General features: G+C 37.7%; 1 long non-coding RNA gene across 5 annotated transcripts in view; it reads left to right on the plus strand.

The window, feature by feature from the left end:
• The window catches only part of LOC121823113 (uncharacterized), a 147,019-nt gene that overhangs the window by 69,996 nt on the left and 49,841 nt on the right, over positions 1-27,182 (plus strand). For 2 of the 5 annotated variants that reach the window (XR_013045189.1, XR_013045188.1), the window contains exons 2-4: positions 6,004-6,118; positions 7,014-7,279; positions 10,211-10,354. This is a non-coding gene — a long non-coding RNA (uncharacterized LOC121823113). Of the gene's footprint in view, positions 1-6,003; positions 6,119-7,013; positions 7,280-10,210; positions 10,355-12,418; positions 12,665-23,406; positions 23,553-27,182 lie in introns of those variants that run through there. The other 3 variants (XR_013045190.1, XR_013045186.1, XR_013045187.1) reach the window with 3 other exon arrangements.

Genomic DNA, 27,182 nt, shown 5'->3' on the forward strand with positions numbered 1-27,182 from the left:
GTGGGATGTAAGGATACATTTTCAGTATTCCCAAGAAGTCCTTGTAAATAAGCACTGTATGAATTTTTACTTTTAATATTTTTGTATTAAATTTTTATTTTCATTTGGTTTTATATGTGTGAGTATTTTTACCTGCATGTATGTCTACATACCACTTTAGAGTTGCCACTTACAGAAGAGGACATTGGATCCCCTAGAACTGGAGTTACCCGGTTGTTAGAAGTCATGTGTATGCTGGGAATAGAACTTGGGTCCTCTGCAAGAGTAGTCAGCGACCTTTATCACTGAGCAATCTCTCCAGTGTTCTCTCATGGATTTTTACTTTTAGACTTGGTTTCCTACTGCTAGATTACAGTTTTATTGCAAACCTTGTATGTACATAATGAGTTCTATGAATGTCAGAAATTTGTCCAAATTTCATTTGCATCTACAAAGTAGAAAGTGGTTAATTAGATCTGTCTCTCAACTTCTCTCAGAGTTTCCTAAACTATAAAATGTGGTTGTCTGATATGGTGATATTTTATTTGTACTCAATTGTGATTTTATTTGTATATTAATAAATAAAGTTGCCTGGGGGTCAGAGCTAATAGTAAGCCATAGCGGAGCTGGGCATTTGTGGTGCATGCCTTTAATCCCAGCACTTGGTAGGCAGAGCTAGGTAGATCTCTGTGTGGTCAAGGATATAGCCAGCATTGGAGACACATGCCTTTAATCTCAATACCAACCATAGAAGACCTGGAGGTCTGTACAGACAGGCAGTGACGAGGCAGTCATGTGGTTGGGTTTACAACCAATGAGAAGGCAGAACAGAAAGTCTATATAAAGACAGACACACAGGAAGCAGGTCTCTCTTGGCTGAAGAGGATCGCTGAAGCAGGAAGGGTAAGGCTCTTAGCTCTGACCTCTTGGGCTTTTATCTTTACATTGACCCTGTGTTTCTTATTTAATAAGACGGTTACTTCTACAGTCTGATGTTAATATTACTATCTCTGGCTAATCTACTATCCATTGTCTTTATAATTATTTCAATTTTACACAAAATTAGAGTTTAAAAATCATATTTTTATAACTTTAAACATGTAACCCAAAGGTCCAAATTTTCAAGACGACAGGTCAAAGTTTAGGGTTATCTTTTTTGATGGAGTTCTTCTCTGTATTGCTTTGTAAGTCAACTATTTATTTATAGGCTCATGTTAGATAGGAGCTCAGAACTACTAAGTTCTGTTTGGTTCACAATCATATACCTCTTATCAACTGTCTTACACAGATATGCCATTGGTATCATGGGAAGATCAGGAGAGCTTAAGTGGTTGAATTTCACTATCAGCAAAGACTCCTCAAGTACCTTTTACACCAGTAGGCAGAAAAAAAACTCCTTACATTACATTTGTATTTGTTCTCTTGTTGTGTATGAGCATGGTATAATAAAAAATATTGCTTCATAGAAATTTTATGATTCTATTTAAGATCTATTTTAGAAACAAATTACATTAGAAAAAAAGAATTCTCTTTTCCTCCTATGAGCACTTAATAGTGGCAATTTCACTACCTACAAAGATAAAGCACATTTTATAGGTGAATTTCTTTACTACATCTCATAAAATAAATCATTCATGCCTTCATTCATTTGTTCTATGCATAATTTGTGAGCTAACGTGATTGAAACCCATATCACATGTGTCTGGAGATACACTGGGGAGTATGAAAGAGCATGGACTCACAGGACACTTAAGTTCATGAAGTAATCTTTTTCACCTCTCTCACAAATCTCCTAAGTCTGTACAGGACAATGCCAGCTTCCTTCACAGGTCTTCTACCCCTATAATCCATTCTATAATCTTTTGGGCCTTCTGCTTTGTTAAAGTTCCCTTTTTTTTGCAGTTAGTTACTGAAATGGCCTGAAGGATAGTGCTGTCTCCTCTGATGGACTCTGCAGAAGTAGTCATTTGATGTTATTATAGGGAAGATAATAAATGTTATTTTGTGAAAGGTTGTTGATCTAAATAAAGAATATTTAAAAAGCCGTATAACCCCTCAAGAAGTTTGGGAGATTTTGAAATATTATTCTATGAGGATTTACTTTGCTAATAAGGTAAACCTTAGTTCTTTGAGATAAAGAAAAGACTTTGCAGCCATAGTGAGCTGAACACGCAATGTGCATACGCCTGTCATTTTCTAAGAGCAGCTGTCTAATCTAGGAAAGAAATCATATAATGCAGGATCCTAATATATGATTTTCTTTAGTTTTAGAATTTTGTGCATGTCATTATTCATGATTTTTTGCCTATGTTCAACTATCTAAGCTTGGGCAATACATGAGTATTTATAAGGCACTTTGCCCGACCAATGGTCTAGCAAAATAACAGTTAATTCCCTTGTGGGGCTTATGATGTTCCAAGCCATGGGATTTTGACTGGACTTAGAGTACCAGTCATGAGTCTCTCATAGATCAGTCCTCAAATTCAATCAGAAAGTGGATGATTTTCCCTGTCAAAAGCATGCTGTTGCTGCATCAATGGGCACATTTTTGTTAGCTGGTTGATATTGTTGTAGTAATCAGGATCCAGTACTGGGTAAAACTACTGATTTCATCTTCCCTTACCACCTCCATATCACCTTTCCACTGTATAAAGCTAACCAGCAAGTAATTTCTGGGGCAGTTTCCATCTGATTTGTGCATGTGCTCCAATCAAAGTGTGCTATGTCTTCAATAATAGGGACCTACTATCTGATTCTGACATGTAATCATGAACATTAGCAATAGCCTATGTTGTTTTGAGGCATCTAAGGCTTCCCCAAACAAGGATTCAAGGAAGTGTCCTAAATCTGACATTGAGAGTTTTGTTTATTGACCCACATCTCCTGGAAGTAGCATTGTACACCTCTCTTAAATGTCCTTTTGTTAAATTATATTTTTAATCAGCTTACCAACTAGTGGGTTTAGCTAAGGTTTTTTTTTTATATATCATTCCTTTTGGTAAATTTACCCATATTGCATTCACTTCTGCCCTCCATGTCCCCTCTTTGTTCCTATGTAACCGTTTATCTCCCACTACTCTCACTTTCTTTCATATCACATGTTCTCTACTGTCCTTTCCAATTAAAGTTCCCAATGAACTACAAGACTGTATTTTTCTGTGTGGCTTTCTCATGAACAATTTGTCTTGGTTACTCCTTTTACCATTCCTTTGCTTCCCCATCTCCTCCAGTGCATCTTGCTTTGAATCCTTCTGTCTCCAGTATCTACCCTCTCTACTGTTATTTTATCTATAGTCTGCTTCCTCATTCCCATAATGCACATTTTTACTAATGACCTCTTTCTAATTTCTATTCCCAGAGGTACTCCAAGTTAAACATACAAAACAAAATATTTGAGGCTATAATCCATGTATGACAGAATACATACAGCATTTGTTTTTCTGAGACTAAGTTACCTTGTTCAATATATATATTTTTCCAATTTAATCTGTTAAACCACAAATTTCATAATTTCATTTTTTAATTAATTGATATTCTATTGCGTGATTTTACTACATTTTCATTATCTATTCATCAGTTTGGGACAGGCATCCCTTCCCTACACCCTGTAATGGGCCAGCTCCATTTAAACTAACACATGTCTATTAGCAGACTTCGGTAGTAGAAGGTTCCTATGCAGTCTCTGCAAAAATCTTCAGTGTTAGTTATCCCTCCCTGTATTCCATTTTTCCCTCTCATTTCCCACACCATTTAACACTTCCTGTTCCATTATGCCACTTTCTTCTCTCAACCACCTGTGTTTTATCTCCTTGTTCTTAAAAATCACACACGGCCCCTTATTAGTTTTCTGACTTCCATGGGTACTCCTGTCTACGCACACATATCTAAAGCTGGCATCCTCATGTGATAGAGAACGTGACATTTGAGTTTCTGGTTCTGGGTAACTTCATGAAGAATGATTACTTCCAGATCCATTCATTTACCTGTAAATTTCTTTTAAAATATTGAATACTATTCCACTGTGTAAATGTGCCACATTTTCATTATATATTTTCAGTTAATGAACATGTAGACTGTTTTAATTTCCTGGCCTTTGTGAATAGAATAGCACACAAATAAGAGTATCTATATAGTAGGACAGAGAGTCTTTGGGGTATATGCACTGAAGTGGTATAGTTGGATCACATGGCAGTTCTATTTCTAGTTTTTAAGGAAGAATCCAGACTTATTTCCAAAGTGGTTGCACAATTTTAATTCCTACCAATAGTGTCTAAGTGTTCCCCTTCCCCTTCTCCCCATCCATGGCATTATTTGTTGTTATTTTTGTTTTTATCTTAGCTATTCTGACTGGGGTAAAGGAAGTCTGAAAATGGTGTTAATCTTCATTTTCCTGGTGGCTCTGTGGATATTGAACACTTTTTAAAATACAGTTACTCACCATCTGTATTTAAACCCACTTTCTCACCATCTGTATTTAGACCCAGTTTCTCATTGTGTTTCTGGATTTTTTTTTAAAATTTTTTTGTACATTCTAAACATTAATTCTCTGTCAAATTATATCTGACAATGATTTTTCTCTGATTTTGTAGGCTGCCTCTTCACTTGTTGAACAGTTTCCTTTGTTATAAGAGTGTACAGCTTTTTTGCTTTTTAGTTTCATATCACTTTTCCATTGCTGGTCTAATTTCCTGTACTGTAAGTGCCCTATTCTATGGTGGTATTTTATTTGTACTGAAATGTGATTTTAATTGTATATTAATAAATAAAGTTGCCCCGGGGGTCAGAGCTATTAAAGCCATAGCAAGAGCGTGGCGGTGGTGGCGCACGCCTTTAATCCCAGCACTTGGTAGACAGAGCTAGGTAGATCTCTGTGTGTTCAGGGATACAGCCAGCATTGGAGACACATGCCTTTAAGACCTGGAGGTCTGTACAGACAGGCAGTGACGAGGCAGTCATGTGTTTGGGTTTACAACCAATGAGAAGGCAGAACAGAAAGACTATTTAAAGACATACACACAGGAAGTAGCTCTCTTTCAGTGGTAGGAGCACTGCAGGAGGAAGGGTAAGATTTTAGCTCTGAGCTCTGACCTCTTGGCTTTCTCTTTTACATTGGTTCTGTGTTTCTTATTTAATAAGACAGTTGGTTACATCTACACTATTCAGAAAGTCCTTATCTGTGATTGTAAATTGAAGCATGCTACCTACTTTTGTCTCTAGTCCTCAGAATAGCAAGTCTAATGTTGAGATCTTTCATCCATTTGGATTCATTTGCATCACAGTCTACCACTGAGGGAAGTCAAGGAGTGAGTCAAGCAGGTGGAGAACTTGAAGAAGAACCACGGAGAAGCACTGCTTGCTGTCTTCCTTACTTGCTGCTCACAGCCCCAGGCTTAGGCACTATTCCTACACAGCTGTGACACACCTGACCAGGGATGGTGCCATAGTCCCACTCATAGTTGGATAGGCCATCACACATCGATTAGTAATCTAAACAATCCCCACAGACATGACCACAGACCAGTCTCATCTAGGAAATCCTTCAGTTGAAGCTTCTGCTTTCAAATGATGCTAGACTGTATCAACATAACAAGCATCTGGACACTCTGGAAGAGTGTTACAAATAAAAAAGAAAAAAATTGAACCATGTAACAGTAGAAGAAAATTTATTGTATTTTCCTATATGTCCTCATCCCCCATACATCCTCATACATATGAAGAGGTTGATCTGGCAATGGGGTACACACTACACTGTGGTCTATGCTGACTGCCAGGGACAAAAAAGTGGGTAGAATTTATATTAACCTCCAAATCCAGTGAGGTTAGATATAAATTAGTGCTTTTAACTAATTTCTTTAAAAGCTGTTTAGGGAAATGAACACAAAAAGATGAACAGTATGGTTGGCTTAGAATATGAGGATTCTTGGTAGGTTTCAGTTTTTTTGGTTGCTTCTGTTCTATAACACAATGAATAATGATTACTCTGCTACACAACTGAGGATTCATCTGTTATCCATATCCACACAGAGCCATTTCAAGTGGAGAGAAACTGGCCACTAGATCTCTACTTGATGTACCTCAAGTAGAGAAGGATTCTTTGTGTTCCAGTGACTGACACACAAGCAACACTTTGTTTAGCAAGGTAATCAAGTGAATTTTGAGTGATAATTTTAGCATCCATGTAATTATACCCAAATAACTTATAAGTGGGTTAGTAAAATCAATGGAAAAAGTAAAACCCCAGCCCTGTGAGGGAACTGATATTTTCCTTGATACAAATTCTTATTTTGGTGCTCAGATCTACTTTATAAATAAATATTGAGTTGAGAAAGAACACAATCTGGCATTTCCTTCAAGCACATGATTTCCATCTGCATTACCATTTATTTCTCCAGCATGCCAATAAAAGGCTAAATAGTTCAGTGAGCTCCTCCTAACATTTATGGCCATAGAAAGTCAGTATCTATTCATGACAGAAAAACATCAGCAAAACAAATAATGGACAAATCAAAAGGCTTGGTTTCTGTACTTTCTACAAGTATATTGATTGTTAATCTTGTTAGAATTTTAGTAACTTTCCTATGCCAGACTATCACAGGTAACTACCTATGATTTTCTCTCAGCTCCAACCTGAAAAATGCCAGTCTTGTTTATAATTTTATTATTTTTCTATGTTGGAAAATATTTAGATGCTTTTATAATGGTATAACATTAGCACAAAATGACAATACTGGAAAGGAATTATTACAACTAAAACATTGATATTGAGAATATTATGGCAATAAATAATCAAAAGAAACAACACTAATTTTAAAATGGTAAATATAGATTGTTCCATGAACATTAGAGAACAAGGGTTGCTTCTAAAAATAAATACCCAACTGGACAACACAAGCCAAAGGAAAAAAATACTACATGTTTACATTGAAATAAGCAGGCAAACGCTGAGAAGGAGAGATATCACAGGTCTGTCTGCCTAAAATTGCCCTCCACTCAACACTTCTCTGGGGACTCACTAAATGCTTCCTCTCTCCTAGAAAGTGAATAATTCATCGTGTGAACTTCCCTTCACAGTCAACCTGAAACCAGAAGTGTCTTTGAAAGTTCACTGGTCTGTGAATAACGGTGCTACTCACAATCGCAGTGAGTGCAGCGCATGTGAGGAACCTGCAGGTAATGGGCTGTTGTCGACTCAGCAACAGAAGCACTGTGAACCACAAATGCGACTCTAAATAATCCAGGAGACGTATTTAAAATTGCAAATTAAAAAAGTGAATTTCAATAGTAAAATGTTCAATCCAAGGTAATCAAGATATTATCTTAACATAAAATTCATATAAAATATTGATAATGTACTGCTCATTACTTTTCTGGTATTTGAAACTGTGTGTTTCACTTACATTTTATCAAATCCTCTACTCTTCAAACTAACCCCAGTTCAAGGCTTATCATTCACATGTATCTTCATTGGAAAATCCAAGAATAATTTATAATGGTCTTACAATATTATTGGTCTGTTGATTTTGTATAAAATGCTAAAAAGTAAGCTTTATTCCTAGATATTAGCTGTAGTTTTAGAAGAATTAAAATGGAAATAATGCTTAAATAGGATTTAGAGATGTAGCTCAGTGGTGGAATACATATTTAGCATGCAAAATGATCTAAACCAAAGTACTAACAAGTACACACACACACACACACACACACACACACACACACACAGAGAGAGAGAGAGAGAGAGAGAGAGAGAGAGAGAGAGAGAGAGAGAAAGTCAGAGACAGATCTTTATTTTAAAGTAATTTGAAGATGATAAAGTAAATGCCAGCAAACTGTCTCAAAGATGTAATCACAAGGCAAGGAAATTTTTTCCATTTAAAAAATTTTGATACTATAATATAATTGCATCATTTCTCTTCTTCTCTTTCTTCCCTCCAATCCGTATCTTATATCCTTCCTTGCTCTTGGGTTTCTTTCTAATTCATAGTCTCTTTTTTCATTAATTGTTTTTCTATGTATGTACTTCTAAACATAACCTGCTCACTCTGTATAATGTTACTGATATGTATATTTTCAGAGCTGACTTTTTGGTACTGGATAACCAATTGGTGTGCTCTTTATAGGAGACTACTTCTTCCACTCTTAGTATTCCTAGTTGCTTGCAGCCCTTTGTGTGGGGTTGAGGCCTTGTGGGCTTCCACTTGTCCTCTTTGGCGTGTCTATTGTCATCCTTACTCATCTCATGGTTAGGCAGTCATGTCGGTGAGACTGTGGGTATAGCTTCTGACAGCAGTAGGAGATACAATCTCACAGAAAAGTCTCGGTTCCCCTGGCTTTTACATTCTTTCTGCTCCCTCCCACTATATTTGGTGAGCCTTAGATGATGAAGTTGTGTTGTACTTGTTTCCATTGGGAATGGGCTCCACAGCTCTGCAGTTTGATTGCTTGTAGTTTCCTGCAATGGTGCATCTGTTACAAAGAGAAGTTTCCTAGGTGAAGGATGAGGACTATAATTATAAGTGGGTTTAAAGACAAATGTTTAGAATGTAGTGAGGGATTATGTTGCTTTAGTGAAGCTGTGGTTGTATGTGCTCCTACAAGATTCTAGGCCTTCTGCATGTAGGTGACAGTTGTGAAGTTTGATCTGTTTGTAAGGCTCCTAGCTGTGAGATCAGGACCTGTTTCTGGTGCTAAACTGACTTTTGGGAACTTGTTTCCCATGCTGGATTACCTTGCCCAGCCTTTATGCAGGGGGAAGAGCTCAGTCTTACCTTAACTCTACATCAATTTAATAGGGAGACAACCTACAAAATGGGAAACACAATCTCTACAAAGTCATACATCTGACAGAGTATTAGTATCAAGAAACATTCAAAGAATTAGATATATGAACATCAAGAAAACAACTCAATTAAAAATTATGATATGGAACTAAGCAGAGTTCTCAGAGAGGAAATACAAATGACTGAGAAATATTTTAAAAAAAATATTCAATATCCTTAGCCATCAGGAAAATGCAAATTAAAGCTATTTTGAGGTTTCATCTTACATTTGTCAGAAGTACTAAGATCAAGACAAAACAAAACAAAAAACCCAAATGATTACAGGAATGAATGTGGAAAAAGGGAACCTTTATATACTATTCATGATAGTACAAAAACTAGTGCAGCCACTTTGGAAATCAGTGTGGAGGTTCCTCAAAAGTTAGAAATGGATCTACAACATTATTCAGCTATAACACTCTTGTTATAATTGAAAGAACACTACATCTTACTATGGAGATGCTTGTTTATCCATGCTTATTTCTACTTTATTCATAATAACCAGAAAATGGAAACAGCTAAGGTGTTCACTAACTGATGAATGAATAAAGAAAATATGATACATTCTCACAGTAGAATGTTACTCACTTTAAAGAAGAAATGAAATTATGAAACTCACAGATAAAAATCATGGGGCTAGAAATCATGATTTTGGGTAAAGTTACCCAGACCCAGAAAGACAAATGCCACATGCACATGCCCTCTCACATACATGGATGCTAGCTTTGGATCTTTAGATATGTGTGTTTAGTACCAATGGAGGTCAGGAAACCAATAAGGGGCCATGGGTGGACTTAAATTAAGTTACCTGAAGGGATACAATAAAAAATAGAATACTATGCCAGGTATGGTGATGCACACCTGTAATCCCAGCTTTAGGAGGCAGAACCAGCTAGATATCTGTGAGTTTGAGGATAGCCTCGCCTACATAGTGAGTTCCAGGCCAGTCAAGACTATATATAAGACCCTGTAACAACAACATGAGAATAGGCCAAAACTCTAGAGGAGCAGTTCTCAACTTATGGGTCTCAACCTTTGGGGGTTGAATGGACCATCCACAGGGGTCATGTATCAGATATTTACATTATGATTCATAACAGTAGCAGAATTACAGTTGTGAAGTAGCAATGAAAATAATTTTATGATTGGGGGTCACCACAACATGAAGAAGCATATTAAAGAGTCGCAGCATTAGGAAGGTTGAGAACTGCTCTCGATCATGAGTGTCTAGAATGTATACTAGCTTATGACTAGCTAAGTGACATGCCCTATGAGTTATTCTGCTAAGTAGACATAGTATCAAAATGCCCCTTTAGTCCTTATCTTTATACCCATAGGTTATTCTATCTCTTGACTTTCATCAGAAAAGATTCTTTTTTGAGATGAAAGCTTTTTTTTCTTTCTTATTTCAATAGGCAGTGATTAACACAGAGACTTACAACTGCTAAAGATGCAGATAAACAGAGCCAGTTTCTTGATCAGCATTAAAGGGGACATCTATATCATGCATCCTCTCTCCAAGGATCAAGAATTATTGTTGAAGAGGCACTGGAAAAATGGTAAGAATCAGAGGCAGTGCACATCTATGGGGAAATAGTACTTGCCAGACGTGACAGGGCATTGCACACACGAACCTACAGTGGCTATGATTCCACCCATAATCCTTGTAGAAAATCAAACCAGCCAAAATGCCAGTGTGGAGATGGTTGCTAGGAGCAGAGAGAGTCAGTTTTTTTTTTTTTTTTTTTTTTTTTTTTTTTTTTATTCAGCCCCTGATAGATTACCCATGCTCCAGTAGCTGGTCCTACACTCATAGACACATAGGCTACACTAAGTGAACTTAAGCGGAATTTAAAAAAAGGAGTAAGTGAAGTTTGAAGAGAAAGTGGTTGGTTAGATAGGGAACAGATTGAAGGGGAGAAATGAGTAGATATGATTTAAAAATGTTATATGTACATATAAAATTCTCAAACAATAAATAATGGGGAAAAGAAAAGATTTAAAAAATAAAATTAATGTTCTTTACTGTTCTTGGATTAAAAATACTTTAACAAATATTGACATTACTAATATTTTTCTTTCAAGATATATTTCATATGTTAAAATGTATGAAATATTAATACATTATTCACAGAAAGCCAAAACTTACATATATTGTAAACCAATTTTATGCTTGGCTTATTGTGACTATTTTTTATAAATCAGTGATGAATAATCCAATTATTTTATCATCAGTGTTATGAGATATATGCTTTGGGTATTTGTAGAAAATGATAAATATATAGCTATATATGCATACACACACACACATATACACAAATGCTCATTACCTTAAGTCTTAAGCATTTTAGTGAAGATGTCTTATAGAGAGTTTGCCATGGTTTCCACATCACCAATACTGGAAATCTGTAGCTGATTTGGTTACAGAAAGTCAGATGTGAAATCAAAGAGAATTTCAGTTTCTTCCATTTCTAAACATGACCCTTCAAATACGCAAAGTTATGTGGTTTATTTTTTTCATATAGTAAATCAGAACACTAGTGGCAAATTAATTACAATTTGTTTTTGAAAAACAGGATAACAGTATAATTTGTCAAACGTATGAGATTTTTTTTCTTTACTAAAAAAGTTCTTGGCCAGGCAGTGTTGGTGCACGCCTTTAATCCCAGCACTCGGGAGTTAGAGGCAGGTGGATCTCTATGAGTTCAAGGCCAGCCTGGGCTACAGAGTGAGTTCCAGGAAAGGCGCAAAGTTACACAGAGAAACCCTGTCTTGAAAAAACAAAAAAGTTTTAGTAAAGAATGGGCTGACACTTTAGAAATCAATGTAGATGTTTCTCAAAAACAAAACAAAACAAAACTAGAAATAGAGCTTTCATATGACCCAGCTATACCACTCTAGAGATATATCCAGAAGAGATCTCAACAAACTTTTCTGAAAAGAAAGTATAAATTACCAACAAACAATATAAAAATGTTCAATATCAGCAGTCATCACAAACTGCATTCAAAACAGAAAAGGATAACACCTGACCCAACTAAGATTGGATATTCTCAAAAAAAATTTAGAGACTGATATTAAATGATGACAAAAATGTGAAGAAAGAGGACTCTTGGAACTATTAGTGTGAATATCAATTATTTCCCTAGTATAGAAAAATATGGATGTTTCCATTAAAAGTTAAAAATAGAAGTTCCACATGATTTAATAATTTCATCAAATTGTAGATAACTAAATAAAGTGAAATCACTCACCAATGAGACATCAGCACATGCTGGGGTTTATATCACTGTTTATAATATCTAGGAAATGGAAACAAAAAGCATCCATCATCTGATGAATGGGAAAAAAAAAACCAATGGTTCATAGAACCAAGGAAATACTATTGACAATAAAATACCATTAAAATAAATACATGCTGAATGGACAAGATGGCTCAGCAGTAAAAATGCTTACCACTAATGACTTGAGTTCAGTTCCTGGAACCCACGTTAAAGGAAAGAATTGACTCCAGGAAGTTGTTCTCTGACTTCCAACCATTTGTTGTGGCTCTCACACACATCCAAAATAAATAATAAATAAATCAAAATAAAAAAATTAATTTGCCATCTTGTCCTTCACAGCAACACAGAACAGGAAATCCTACATTCAATGAAGTAATTCAGGCACTGCAAAACAGATCTTGTAAGTCATTCACATGACAAAAATAAAAATGAAAGTCGACCTTCAGGCTGGAAATGATTAAAAGGATCTAAGCTCAGTTCTGAACAGCCACACTGGAAGCTCACAATTTCCTGTAACTCCAGCTCCACAGAGCAAATTTTCTCTGCATGGCCTCACCCATGAACAAAACGCACACAGACACAGAAAATAAGTAAATAAAGAAATATTTTTAAATGAAACCTGGTCTTTTTTTTTTCATCTTAATTTTGTATTTATTAACAAAAGAGTTTCTTAAGGAATATAGCTGGGCTATTTTCTTTAAGAAATTTTCTACTCACTCTACACACCACGCACAGATCCCACCTCCTCCCTCCTCCCACCCCCCAGACCTCCTTCCCAAGCCACCCCACATCCCCACATCCCCCAAATCAAGCTCTCCCATGGGGAGTCAGCAGAGCCCAGCACACTGAGCCAAGGCAGGTCCAAGCCCCACATAGAACTTGAGAGTAGAGCAGAGGTTATCAGATGCCTGGCAGGGAAGTGGGAAGGGGAGAATGGGAACTGGTTAGTGGTGCTAAACTGTGAATAGACAGGAATGAGAAATTTGGGTAAGAAAACCTGAGAGGATAGGTAAGTAATCTTGTCTTCATTGTAACATTCTACAATGTATATATGTATTGGCATATCACATTTACCACATATAAATGAACTACTTTCATGATTTTACACATCAGTTACCAAAATAACAAATTTCAAGAAAGGGTAACAAATATTATTCTGGGTTTTAGAAGCATATCTTATGAGGTGGTGATATACCTCATTGGTGTTAGCAAGAATGCTTGCCTGCTGAGCACAAATTCCTATGCTCAATAACAAGCACTGTACTTCTAATATAGATAATTTATAAATCAGTGAACTTGGACATATAACTAAAAATTACATGTATAAAAATAATTTTTGCATGTTTTTCACATGTTCTGAAGCTTGGGGAAAATTTGAAGAAAGAAATTAACCATTTACTAGCAAAGAACCATGTCTCCATTTTCTGGGTACTTCAATTAAAAGGCTTTCAAAAAAGTTAAGTCCAAGAAAGAATATGATAAAATTTGATAGTATTTATAGAAAACGAGTAAGAACTTAAGTCATCTAAGGGTGGATAGAGGGGTGGCTCAACAGTTAAGTGCTTTTGCTGCTCTAGTACAGGATCCAGGTTCAGTTCCCAGGACCCACATGGGGGATCACACTGTATGTAGCTCCAATTCTAGAGCAATCAACACTGTCTTCTGGCCTCCTCTGGCACTCCATGCATGAGCTGCACTTATACACACAAAGGCAAAGAACTCATGCATATAAAATAAAAATAAATAAATCTTAAAACTAAAGTTGCTGAAGGTCTTCTCTGGTTTATGAATGTGTTGCACTTTAACTGAAGACACCCTACATATTTGGAAATTGCAAATATAGTTTCTAGAAACAAACAAGAGATCTGATTATTAAAATGAAATCCGTAGTAAGAAGAGAGAGCAAGAAAGAGAAAGGGAACCTAAAAGGAGGAAGGGATGACAGTGAGGTACTTTTATTCTCCCAATGATCTTTCAAGTTAGCTAGCTTGTCTATCACCACCACAAGAGGAAGAAGAAATTATGTAATATGTTCATATGATTGAATATGAAAGGGTAAGTTTTTAAAAAAACTATCTATTCTACCTTCTCAGTACTTCAACAAGGCCACAACTCCCAATAATGCTACTCCCTATGAGCTTATGAGGGCCAATTACATTAAAACTAGCACACTGTGAAGAATACAGAGGAGGGAAATTACATACCATCATTTATTCTCTTATTTTTCACTCATTTACTGGCCTTGTTGAAGCAGGTGTAGCCTTGTTAAAGGAAGTGTGTCACCGTGAGGGCAGGCTTTGAGGTGTCATATATGATCAAACTTTGCTCAGTGTGATACACAGACTGCTTCCTGTTGCCTTTGAGTCAACATGTAACAGCTCCTTCTCCAGCACCATGCCTACCTGTATGCTGTCATGCTCCCCACCATGATGATAACAGGCTAAACCTTTGAAACTGTAAGCTTCCACTTCAATTAATTCTTTTCCTTTATAAGAGTCACTGTGGTCATAGTGTCTCTTCATAGCAATTGGAACCCTAATTAAGGGGACAGGTGTTCACGTTGCTGTGTTCTATTAGCATTACCTGTGAAGCAATGAGGTTTTTTTATTTTTTTTTCTTCTCCTTATCACATCACAAATGTTCCATCTCTCATAAGAGACACTTTAACAGACATTACTCTATGGACTTTCAGGCATTGTTACCTATGTGTGGATATTAAGAGTGATCCAGACAAAGAGGTAGTTATTTTTAATATTTTTTGTCTCAATGTTTATTTTAATAAATATTTTAATGTCTCAATGAAATCATGAGAGTTTTATTTTAAAGGGAAAGATAAGAATTTATGTTAGTTAGTCATATCTTTCATCAACCTCTATCTTTTTGCAAGATCCTTGAAATATTTGTTGATTTACATGAAGTTATAAGTATGCAAAAGAATATCTTATTTAAAACATGGTTGGGCACAACTGAAATAAAACATGAAATTGTTATTCAAATATATTTAAATTTTCTTTGATTAATCAGGATTAGAAGAAAGACACAAGACTAAAGGAATAGCCTAATATACTCATAATTTAGTTTTTCACACTAGGTGAATGTGTCATGATTAAGGGGTGTGTGGCCTCTGCTCTATCAGATTGTGGAGCTCAGATGTGAACTACATATTTAACAGCATTCAGTCAAAATATAATTCAGTTCAGATCAACTAATATGATTCTAAGTGTAGCAAAAGCTTTTCCATTTTACAGTTGATTAGAAATTACATAGCATATTTTGTACACTACTAATAGTTCAAAACCATAATATAGACATTCTATTAATGAATGAACTAAATGAAATACAATGTTTATTTTAAAAATATTTTCTGTAGGCTTTGAATTCTCCTCAGTGTTTCTGACCTATCTCCAATTCAATGAGTTTAATTTAACAAATGACATTTACTTCTGATAGATATGAATAATGCATATTTTGAAAACATTAATTTCTAAAGCTGTATAAGGCACAGTTTGGATGCTTTCACTAATTTTATAAAAAGAAATCAGCTATTCAGAATCACAAGTGATACATTCTCTTCTCCTCAGCTTGTATCTTTCTGTTTGGTTGATTAAGGCATTACATAACTATCCAACCATAGGAATAAATAAAGTGTGTATGACTAATGCCAGCATGACAGTCATGAATAAAACAAAGCAGCCACAAATAAAGGGATTGAGTTATTATGAGGCTTATATATGATAATTTATGCCAAAGTACTTAGAAAACCAAAGCAGTGGTAATATAAGGTGTTATTATTATTATTATATGCTTGATACTCTATACCAGAATGGCAACCAAATCTATTGTAAGGCAGCATTCTTAGAAAACAATGAAGCTAATTTTAATGATGATTCAAGGTGTCGTTTGTATTTGAAACATTAAGCAAAATGAGCAATCATTAAAAGCTTCTAATAAAACTCACAGATATCGCAGAAACTTCTCCGCTGAGTCTCAGTGCAATGGGAAACACTTTGTTTGTAAAAAAATAAATAAATAAAAAAATAAAGGCATTTTTAATATTACTTTCCTTTATTATTCCATCAAGTTAAAGGGTAGTGCGAAGCAAGGAATCAGAAATCAGGGTAGCTTTACTTATAGCCTTCTACATGAACATAAAGACATTCACCCAAGCCTTTCTTTTTTGCACTACAATTGTATTCAAAATGCCCATTTCACAAAAATTCGGTAGAATGAAACATTTGGGTACATGTCATTAATCTGAGTATGTAATGCGTTCAAATGAATGCTAAAAACAGTGTTTTAAAGTTTCCTTTGTGTGTATCAGCCAGTCATAGAGAGTATTACCTGGTCATGCACTCATTTGGGTTGTCTCACTACATTCTGTTTATTCACAGGAAGCCCTTACAGCTTTTCTCCCTTGTTTGGGAAGTACTCCCAAGCCGCTCATTCGCAGCACCATGAAAGTACACATCTACAGTCCTTGAGTCCGCAGTAAACTACCATAGTTTCTGTTTTGGTCATGGAATTTTTGGTACCTCACAATACCTTAACCAGACTATGGCCCCAAACCAGTGATTCAACTACCTCTCATCTTATCTCTATCAGGTGATATTTGTCTTATTAGAAAGTAAATGATGGATCCCTCCCTCCAGGGCTCAGGGAACCCAACCAAAAACAAACAAACAAACAAAAAAAAAAAAACAAAAACAAAAACAAAAAAAAAGGAGGCAGAAAGATTGTAAGAGCCACAGGGGATGGAGAAAATCAAGGAAACAAGGCAGGTCAGATGCACATGTGAGATTCACAGAAACTCACGCAGCATGCATGGGGCCTGTATGGGCTTAAGTCAGAAGGGGTCCTGGTGCTGAGAGGAGAATGGACATAAACCCCCATTCCTAACCCAGAACTTATCTCCAATTGATAACTACTCACAAATGTAAAATTATTTCTCTCCAATGAGTATACAAATAACTTTTATTTGTTTATTTGTTTGTTTGTTCGTTCATTCATTTTACATACTGACCACTATTGGTGTAATTATTAAGGCCACTCCACTTAGTTAAAAGGAAGATTTATTTAGTGGGCAACTTACAAAAAGGGAAAGGTAGGTCGCAGGGTCTGGGGAAGGTGTATCGAAATCCAGCGGTGTTCTTTTCACCTCTATGATTCAGGGTCCCAGCACAGAGCCAGCGCTTGCCCATCCAGCTCTTGGGTCTCCAGGCGCCTCCCCTGGCCCCACCTCATAGGCGTGACAGTTGCCAGAGTCTCAATGGGGGCTGGAACTTCCAGATCCAAGCTGGAATGGCTACCCACTACAGACCACAGTTCCCCCTCCTCTCGCTCCCCCACCTCATTCACTCCTCAGAATGGGTAAGGCCTCCCATGGGGAGTCAACAAGGCCTGGCATGTTCAGTTGAGGCAGGACAAGAAGTCCCCTCCCCTTCTTCCCCCCTGCCACCCCTCCTTCCCGCACCAAGGTTGAGCAAGGTATTTCACCATATGGAATGGGCTTCAAAAGGCTAACTCATGCATCAGATGTATCCTGATCCCACTGCCAGGGGCCCACAGACAGACCAGGCTGAGCTATGGGAGTCCAGTCCAAGAGAGGGAAGGGTGATTATAGGAGCAAGGGGGGGGGGGTCAAGATCATGATGGGGAAACCCACAGAGACAGATGACCCGAACTTGTGGGAACACACCGGACACTAGACTGACAGCTGGGGAGCCTGCATGGGATATGGGTGACAGTTCTGCAGTATGTAAACAACTCTTAAGGCCAGGCCCCATGCTTATCCGTAGCGGATCAACAAAAAACAGTTGTGTAGCTTGGTTTGTTTGTAAGGCTCCTTTGCAGTGGATCAGGACCTGTGCCTGGCCCTTAGCTGGTTTTGGGAAGCCTGTTTTCCCATGCTAGATTTCCTCACCCAGCCTTGATGCAGGGGGAGGAGCTCAGGCCTGAAGCAGGCCCATAGGAGGCCTGCCTCTTTCTGGGTGGAGAGGTAAGAGGAGTGGATGGGGAAGGGGTAGATAGGAGTCAGGGGCAAAGAGAGGGAGGATGGGGAGAACTGTGGTCAGTATGTAAAATAATTGAAACAAATGTTAAAAATAAATATAAACAAAAAATGAACTCAGTGGCATTCTTGGAAGTTCTTTAATTTTACCCTGGAGATACTTTGCATATATATTATGGTTTCCAGTTTTGTATTCTTACAGAATTCCTGTGTGTGTGAACATGTGTGCCTCTACATCCATATGTTTCTCATGCTTTTTTTGGGGGGGGAAGGGAAGGGGCTCTTTTTCTTCTGTTTGTTTGCTTATTCTATTCTGGTTTGTTTTTATTTTATCTTACTACTGTTTTTAGATGTATATTTGTTTTCTAACGAGAGAGGGGAGAGAGGATTCGGGTAGGGGTATAATTTGGGAGGAGTTAGGGGAGGAGAAACAGCAGTCAGAATATGTTGAATGAGAAAAATCTATTTTCAATGTAAAAAAATAGGGGAAAAAAGAAAGTAAATAAAACACGAAACACCTCTTAACTTTACAACAAGGTATCTATTCTTATGTAAGTCTAGCCATCCTACCTAAGCTCTAGAGAAATGTTTCTCAAATTATTTTAAAGAACCGATTTATTTATTGCCAGTCTGTGGGGAAAGGGCTTATGGAGCCAGGTGCTAGTAGAGCTGGCCCCCAGGGAAAGTGTAGAGGGTATAACCCAAGTTGTTTACAAAAAATATGATTGGAGCTTCAGATCAAGAAAGATGATGTCAGTACATGATTCCCTTTAAGCTGATTGGCCCAATGGGGCATTTCTGCCTCCCACCCCACCCCCTTGTTTTCTTTATGCTTTAAAAGGAGCTTTTTTTTTTTTTTTTTTTTTTTTTTTAATAAATGAGTTCTTGCCTGACTTGGCTCCCTGCTGCATCTGAGGGAGGTAGGGGAATGGACAAGCAGCAGCGCACTTACCTTTCCTCAGTTCCAGGTCTCCCTTCTTGGAGGACCTAAGTTCCAAGTGGGGCATGACCCCACACCAGTCTATCCAAAACACCCAGTTGCCAGGGGCCATGTCAGAGGAGCAGCAGATGGTAGTTGACTTCAGGGTGTCAGCCCACCAGGAGGCAAATCCCTGGTGGTGAATCTCGGATAGGCAAGGACCTGTGACCACAGACTCCAGAATGTTTTGGCTTCTGCTGTGCCTTTATGTGTTTGCTGCTGCCATCTTTCTCTGGTATCTGGCATGGTGTGAATGGGTGTGGGGAGATTCCCACTGCCTGTGATATAGTGTGTTTATCTCATGGAAATATTCCATTCTACTGGGCATTTTTACCTGTGGACTATTATAAAGATGATTTCTTCTTATGCTGTACCGTCTAAATAATAATAATAATGTTAGTTTAAACTGAGTTTTGATGATAAAAAAATTAAACAAGGAAGTGTCACACAGCTACATTGTATGAGTTTCTATTGAGGAGCTGTATAGACTGTAGCTTAGGTTAATGATTAAGAAAAACAATTGAATCACAGTAGCCCAGGTAGCTTAAATTCTTCTAATCTTAATGTTGGGAGATATGTTCACAGGTTTTAGAGTGCATCGTAACTGAAACAAAGCTTTAAAAATAACTTAGAGTTAGACTAAGATGTTTTTGTCAAATGGCTTTGAGGTAAAAACGTAAGAAGATCATCTAAAGTTTTAAAAAGGCACATAGTTGAGTGAGGAATTCTTTAAGGTAAAGGGAACAAGAACAAAGCAGCTCAATTATTTCTAGCTTACACACTTTTCTTGCTAGGATTGGTTGATGACTTAAGGTGATGATTAATTCCTTATACCCATTTCTGCCCTCAATCTCCTGATATTTAAAAACAAAACAAAACAAAACAAAATAAAACAAAACAAAATAAAACAAAACAAAACAAAACAAAGCTATGATGAGTGGGCATGTACCCTAAAGGTTTAAAGTAGAGCTGACTGATTCTTTTTCATAATAACATTTAGGATTGTGATTCCTTTAAGATTCCTTATAAGATTACCTTTCAAGATAAGTAACAAAGTAGTTGGTCCTTTCTTTGTAACTGGAAAATGCAGCCTAGCAGTAAAATACCTGACTGAGAAGAACATCTTGTTTGCCTACACAGTTAATCTATAACAAGTTGCTTGGGTATGAATGTACATGGATTCTTTGGATTATTTGTTTTTCACCTGTAATATGTAAAATGCTTAATCATCTAGGGATATGGAAAACATGCTGTATTTTACTTGTATTCATTACAATAATTCCCTTGAACAATAGAATGTAACCATATTGTGATTCCTATATTGCCTGAAAGATTTTGCTGGGGGTATATAAACTGTAGAAAAAAGTATATAGCAGAAGAATAAAGAAGGAAACCATCAAGAGAGTGTATGAGCATCTCTTTCCCTGGTTCTCTCAGATGAAAAGTGTAGTAGGTGCTGACTCTGTGGATTTCTTTCCAGCCCTGTGGTGCTGGAGACTGGCCCCCAGGCAGCAATACCCTGTATATAGATACATTGTATAATGAATGCATGTTAAGTAAATGGAATTTGTGTTATATGACACAGATGCCACCATTATCCTAATTTTATAGCTATTGAGTCCAAGGCAAAGAAAGGTAATGAGCTTCTCTGGGTATTGGTTTGTGAGTCAGTGTTAGAACCAGGATGCACTGAATACTTTGACTACAGAGGTTATATTATCCAAAGTGGTCTGTTTCCTTCAAGGTAAGACACAAAGATTGTACAGGCTCTTGTCATGGTGTGGAGCTTATTCCCATCAATATTATTTGAAAAGAAGAGACTTATTTCTAACTCCTTTGACAGTCCATTAGATACTGGGCATGATAAATGCTGCCTTCTTTCTCAAGCCCATATAGTGCTGAATATTTTCATGTACTTGTCACTAAAGAATTACAGAATGTATTCTAGACATGATTAACTCATTAATCTTAACAAAACCAAGGCAAAGTTAGTAAATTAATTATCCTTGTTTTACAGCAAACACCTGAGGTATGCAAGGGCACAGAGTGTATCTGTGGCAAGAACTCACAGTGGTCTCTCTTTCCTTCGTCGTCCTCAGGAAGTCATTAGAGAAATTTTCTGTCTGTGCAGTAGCACAGACCTTAAACTAGGTATCTGTTCCATTTATAACTAAACACCACAAATTGAAATTAAAAATCAAATGCAAGTTTAATTTATAACATCTATTCATTGAATTAAATCTGAAAAAGTTATGAAATGGGAATTAATACATTCTATAGTTTTGCCAATGATGTGTTTACCACATTGACTGAACACTGTCACATGATGGTAGCTGAATGATTTCTTTATTTTCATTACTGAATGTAATTTCAATACAATCATGAAGGTTATTGATAAGGATTGTTACAATAGCACAAAGGAATTGGTGAGGTGATTTAGTGCGTGAGTCACAATCCCTCAGTCCTAGACCAAAATTTGAGCTCTATTAAATATTATGATTTGGGTACCTAAGCAAGTACTTTAAGTCTGTTAATTTTGTTTGTCTTTTTCATCATGGAAATAGAGGTGGTAATGGTATCCATTAGAGGATTCTTTTGAGTATCACCAGCATAGAGGGTTTTCAAGACTTTTGTATTCAGTCAGCTCTTTGGGATAAATGATACCATTATACTTTTATCACATCACTTTTACCATTATTATAACTGAAGTGAGGGCTTGTGATTATTTCACATAGACAGACTATAAAATTACAGTTCACTATTTGCAGGAACTGTTTTCTAAAATGTTGCTGCTCTAGAAGCAAGAGAGGAAGACATGCAGGGAGCAAGTTACCTTCCATTAAATGGAAACATCCATTTACTTTCACTCACATGCTTTGCATAAGCTATGAATATCTTAATGCAGCCGAACTTACTATTGGATTGTTAATAATATTCACCATTTACTCTGAGTAACCCTGCTCATATCAAGGTCCAAAGCTCATGTTTATTTATAGTTATTTTTATTAATTATTTTTCCAATTTTAAGTAATGTTTTTCACCTGTTTAAACTTGTAGGGTCTTTCATTTTGAAATCAAACTTGTTCTTGAGAATAGTAGAACAGAAACCAACTCAGGCTAGATTTGTGGTAAGAATCTAGAGAAACTGACTCCAAATTGTAGGAGATCATATGAGACCTTACAGTGATGAAATCCTTACCCAACAACTCTCTCTCACATTACATGTGCATTCTGCTCTTGGGTTTCAGTCATCTCTGTGAAGCCAGTGTAACAGGCCCTTAAAACTTAGTAGATCCGATAGGCCTTAGTATACTGACTCCATGATGGAAGTACCATTCAGGCCATAGACTCAGCACACAGACAGCACCACTTGCCAAAATGAAAACAAAGACCTAATTCCATCAAAGTCCATAGTTCTGGGGAAGTCTCTAAATATACTAACCTTGTCTTTTTGGTTTCTGTAGTTCTGCTTCTGGCTAACTGTTCTTGTTAAGTGAAGTATATCAATCTAGGATATGTTTTTTGTGCTTAAAAGCTCAACCTGAAAGCTAGCCAAAGTGCTGCACCTTATACTGGGTTGCCTTGCTCTGCCTTAACACAAGAGGAGAAACATTCCTACCAATACTTGATATGCCAGGCTTTGTTGACACCCATGGAAGATCTGCCCCTTTCTGAACAGAAACAAGAAACAAAGAGGAGCAGATAGGGGTTCAGGAGTAGGCGAGGGGAGGGTATGGGAGGAGAGAAGAGAGAGGAAACCAGTCAGATGTAGAATAAATGAATACATTTAATTGATAATAATAATAATAATAATAATAATAATAATAATAATCACACCCCAAGAAAGGCTTGGGACTACACCAGGATCCCTCATACGCAGTGTAGTCACTGGCTGGCTAATAAAGACTTTTTATTGGCTTAAACCCATGTCTGAGCAGAGCAGTATTAGCTGGTGGATACCTTACAACCCCAGCTTTCTCAGAAAGAGTCAGGTTTCATGAGCCCCCCCCTCCTTTACATTTCAAGTAGCTGTGTGTTGTTATTTCTTGTAATTTTGTCTGACACCTGCAATCTTTCAGTCTCAGCATGCAGTACCATATAACTTTTAAGTACCTTGACATTTCTGAGAAACGGCTACAGATCAAATGTTTGTATTACCCACAAATTTTGATATTGAACCCTAATTCCAAATGTGATATCATTAAAAGGTGGGAAGCACTAGAAAGAACAGTTTTGGGATGTAGTTAGATTTAGACAAGGTCATGTATGTGGAACCACCATAAGAAGTCAGAACACTAACTCTTCCCTCTGTCTGTCTCCCTCTCCTGGCCTCTGCTATAGTGAAAAGATAGTTGTTTATGCTCCAGTGTCCAGGAACACAGAGGAGGAAGGTTACAAGAACTTTAACCAAGATGGAATCCTCATGAGACTTCTCACCTAGGACCAGAAACATTTATTAGAAATAAATACTTATTTAAGCTACAGAATCTGTGGGATCCTATTTAAGTATCCTGAAAATATATAATGACCATTACCATCAAACTTCATGTTACATTCTGCAGGACCCAGTGCCAGAACAGCCCCATGTGCCTACACTATTACTAACCTAGTGTATGCTGTAGGAATTGTAAAAAACATACATGATTGCAAGCAGTTTTTTTTTTTTTTTTTTTTTTTTGGTTTTTCGAGACAGGGTTTCTCTGCGTAGCTTTTGCGCCTTTCCTGGAACTCACTTGGCAGCCCAGGCTGGCCTCGAACTCACAGAGATCCGCCTGGCTCTGCCTCCCGAGTGCTGGGATTAAAGGCGTGCGCCACCACCGCCCGGCCACAAGCAGTTTTTTTAATTGGATAAAAGGAATGCTTACTCAAATGATTAGTAAAGACTGGTTGTTTTACAGTGAAAACTTGGTCTATTATGGTAGGTTGACTTGTACCATGTCAGACATGTGCAAGTCCTAATGTTTGCTGACTTTCCCCATGACCTTATTTTAAATAGGTCCATGCAGATATAATTAAGAATCTTAACACAAATGTATCCTGAGAGTCAGCCCTTAATTCAGTAACTAATGTTTTTATAAGAAAGAATGAGGAAACTTTGAGACAATGAAAGGCCATACATACAGTAAAGCAGGGAAATAGAATTACCTAGGTGTGGTTCTCCTTCTTCCTCAGGGATTGTTAGAGAAAGGGGAGGGAGCAGAAGAGAACGAGCAGAGTTGGATGGCATGTGGGTTGATGGAGGTAGCTTTTTGGGAGGCAGCTTAAGTGACTCACCTCAACTTTATTCCAGATTACAGGGGATATATAGGACCGGGGTGATAGCTGGGGCAAACCCTAATTTGCGTTAGGTGGCATGCTCCTATTATATAGCTGGATTAGTGCCAGCACAGCCCCATGAAAATAGCTAGAGCATGTTACCTAAGTACTGTGGGCAGCAGGGGAAGAACATTTTCAGAGAACTGTCTCAAGGGTCATCTTTGAGATAAGTCATACCTCCAGGCCTAGAGACATCCTCCAGATAAGACTAGGAAGACAGCAGAAAACACCCCCCCCCCCCCCGCAAGGGAGATGGGTGTACTCCATGTTGTGCCAAGCCCAGGGAGAGCTGCTAAGCTATGATAGGCTGCATCCTCTGACCAGCGGGGCTTCTCAACATATAGGTAAAACTAAGTGTTACCAAGATTCACCAAAGGCTTGAATAAGCAAAGAAAGACTTCTCCAAGAGCTCAGAAGAAGTGCAGTCTTGAGGGGATTGTTTCCTTTCAGAAACGTGAACGAATAAATTTCTGTTGTTTAAAGCCACCAATTTTATAATAACTTGTTGAGGCTCTGAGAGGAAATGAAATGAATACAATAGCCTTTTAATCTAAGATCCTGAATATTTCCTCATCATGCTCATAATCAATGAGTGAAATATATCTAAAGTTAAATATTTACTTTATATTATATAGGCATGTAGAATTTGTCTAGTTAAAGGTAACTTTTCTAGATCTTTATAAAATCTGAGATTAAGAATATTAGAAAACTCATTCATCTTTTTTGAATACAAAATACAAATAAAGTAATATTGATGTTAAGAATTCGCTGGCAAGATAGCTAAGTGGTTAAAAGTACTTGCTCCTCCTGCAGAGGACCTGGGCTTGGTTCTCAGCACCACATAAGGCACTTCACAACTACCTGTAACTCCAGTTCCAGTTGGCATCAATATGCATGTGTGCATACACACTGCACACAGAGACACACCCAAATTTAGCTGAAATAAATTTTTTTTTATCAGTTAAGTCCTTTATTTCTTTTTTTTTCTTTTTTTTATTATTATTATTATTTATTATTATTATTATTTTACAACACCATTCAGTTCAACATAATAGCCACAGAATCCCCTGTTCTCCCCCTCTCGCCCACCCCTCCCCCCATCCCACCCCCCATTCCCACCTCCTCCAGATCAAGGTCTCCCCCGAGGACCAGGGTTGACCTGGTAGACTCAGTCCAGGCAGGTCCATTCCCCCCTCCCAGACCGAGCCAAGTGTCCCTGCATAAGTCCCAGGATTCAAACAGCCAACTCATGCAACGAGCCCAGGACCTGGCACCAATGCACAGCTGCCTCCCAAACAGATCAAGCCAACTGACTGTCTCACCCGTTCAGGTGGCCTGATCCAGTTGGGGGCCCCTCAGCCTTTGGTTCATAGATCCTGTGCTTCCATTCATTTGGTTATTTGTCCCGGTGCTTTATCCAACCTTGGCTTCAACAATTCTCGCTCATATAAATCCTCTTCTTACTCACTAATTAGACTCCCAGTGCTCCACCAGGGGCCCAGCCGTGGATGTCTGCCTTCAGATTCCTCAGTCCTTGGATGGGGTTTATGGCACCACTATTTGGGTGTCTGGCCATCCCATCACCAGAGTAGGTCAGTTCCTGCAGTCTCGCGACCATTGCCAGCAGTCTTTTGAGGGGGTATCTTTGTGGATCTCCGTGGGCCTTCCTAGCTCTCTGCTTCCTCCCCTTCTCAGCTTCTCATGTGGTCTTCATTTACCATGGTCTCCTATTCCTTGTTCTCCCTCTCTTTTCTTGATCCAGCTAGGATCTCCCACTCTTTCCCTCGACTGTCGCCCTTCATTGTTCCCACTCATGACCAGGCTATTCATGTAGATCTTGTCCATTTCTCCGTGTCTTTTTTTGGGGTCCCGTTTTCCAGGTAGCCTCACTGGTGATGTGAGTAGCAGTCTAGTCATCCTTGTTCCACATCTAGCATCTTCCTATGAGTGAGTACATACCATATTTGTCTTTCTGAGTCTGGGTTACCTCACTCAGGATGATTTTTTCTAGATCCATCCATTTGCCTGCAAACCGTGTGATGTCGTTGTTTTTCTCTGCTGAGTAGTATTCCATTGTGTATATGTGCCACAATTTATTTATCCATTCTTCAGTTGAAGGGCATCTAGGTTGTTTCCAGGTTTTGGCTATTACAAACAATGCTGATATGAACATAGCTGAGCAAGTGCTCTTGTGGTATGATTGAGCATTTCTTGGGTATATGCCCAGGAGTGGTATAGCTGGATCTTGGGGGAGATTGATTCCCAGTTTTCTAAGAAAGCGCCATATTGATTTCCAAAGTGGTTGTACAAGCTTGCATTCCCACCAGCAGTGGAGGAGAGTTCCCCTAGTTCCACATCCTCTCCAGCATAAAGTGTCTTCAGTGTTTTTGATCTTAGCCACTCTGACAGGCGTAAGGTGGTATCTCAGAGTTGTCTTGATTTGCATTTCCCTGATGATTAGGGAAGTTGAGCAATTCCTTAAATGTCTTTCAGCCATTTGGGATTCCTCTGTTGAGAATTCTCTGTTTAGTTCTAAAGCCCATTTCTCAATTGGACTGTTGGTCCTTTTGATGTCTAATTTCTTGAGTTCCTTATATGCTGAAATAAATTTTTAAGGAAAAAAAAAAGTCACCAACCAATAACTAAGACTGAGGACTGGAGGCACAAAGCTGACTAGTTACATATCAATTATAAAGAGTTTGTATACAGTCTGAGAAATCCTACAAAATTATTTGGTTCCTATTTTTAATTACACTTTTTATTTTGTTTGTGGGAAAGTGTGTGTGTGTGTGTGTGTGTGT

Source organism: Peromyscus maniculatus, chromosome 16, assembly GCF_049852395.1.
Source record: "Peromyscus maniculatus bairdii isolate BWxNUB_F1_BW_parent chromosome 16, HU_Pman_BW_mat_3.1, whole genome shotgun sequence".
Lineage (NCBI taxonomy): Eukaryota > Metazoa > Chordata > Mammalia > Rodentia > Cricetidae > Peromyscus > Peromyscus maniculatus.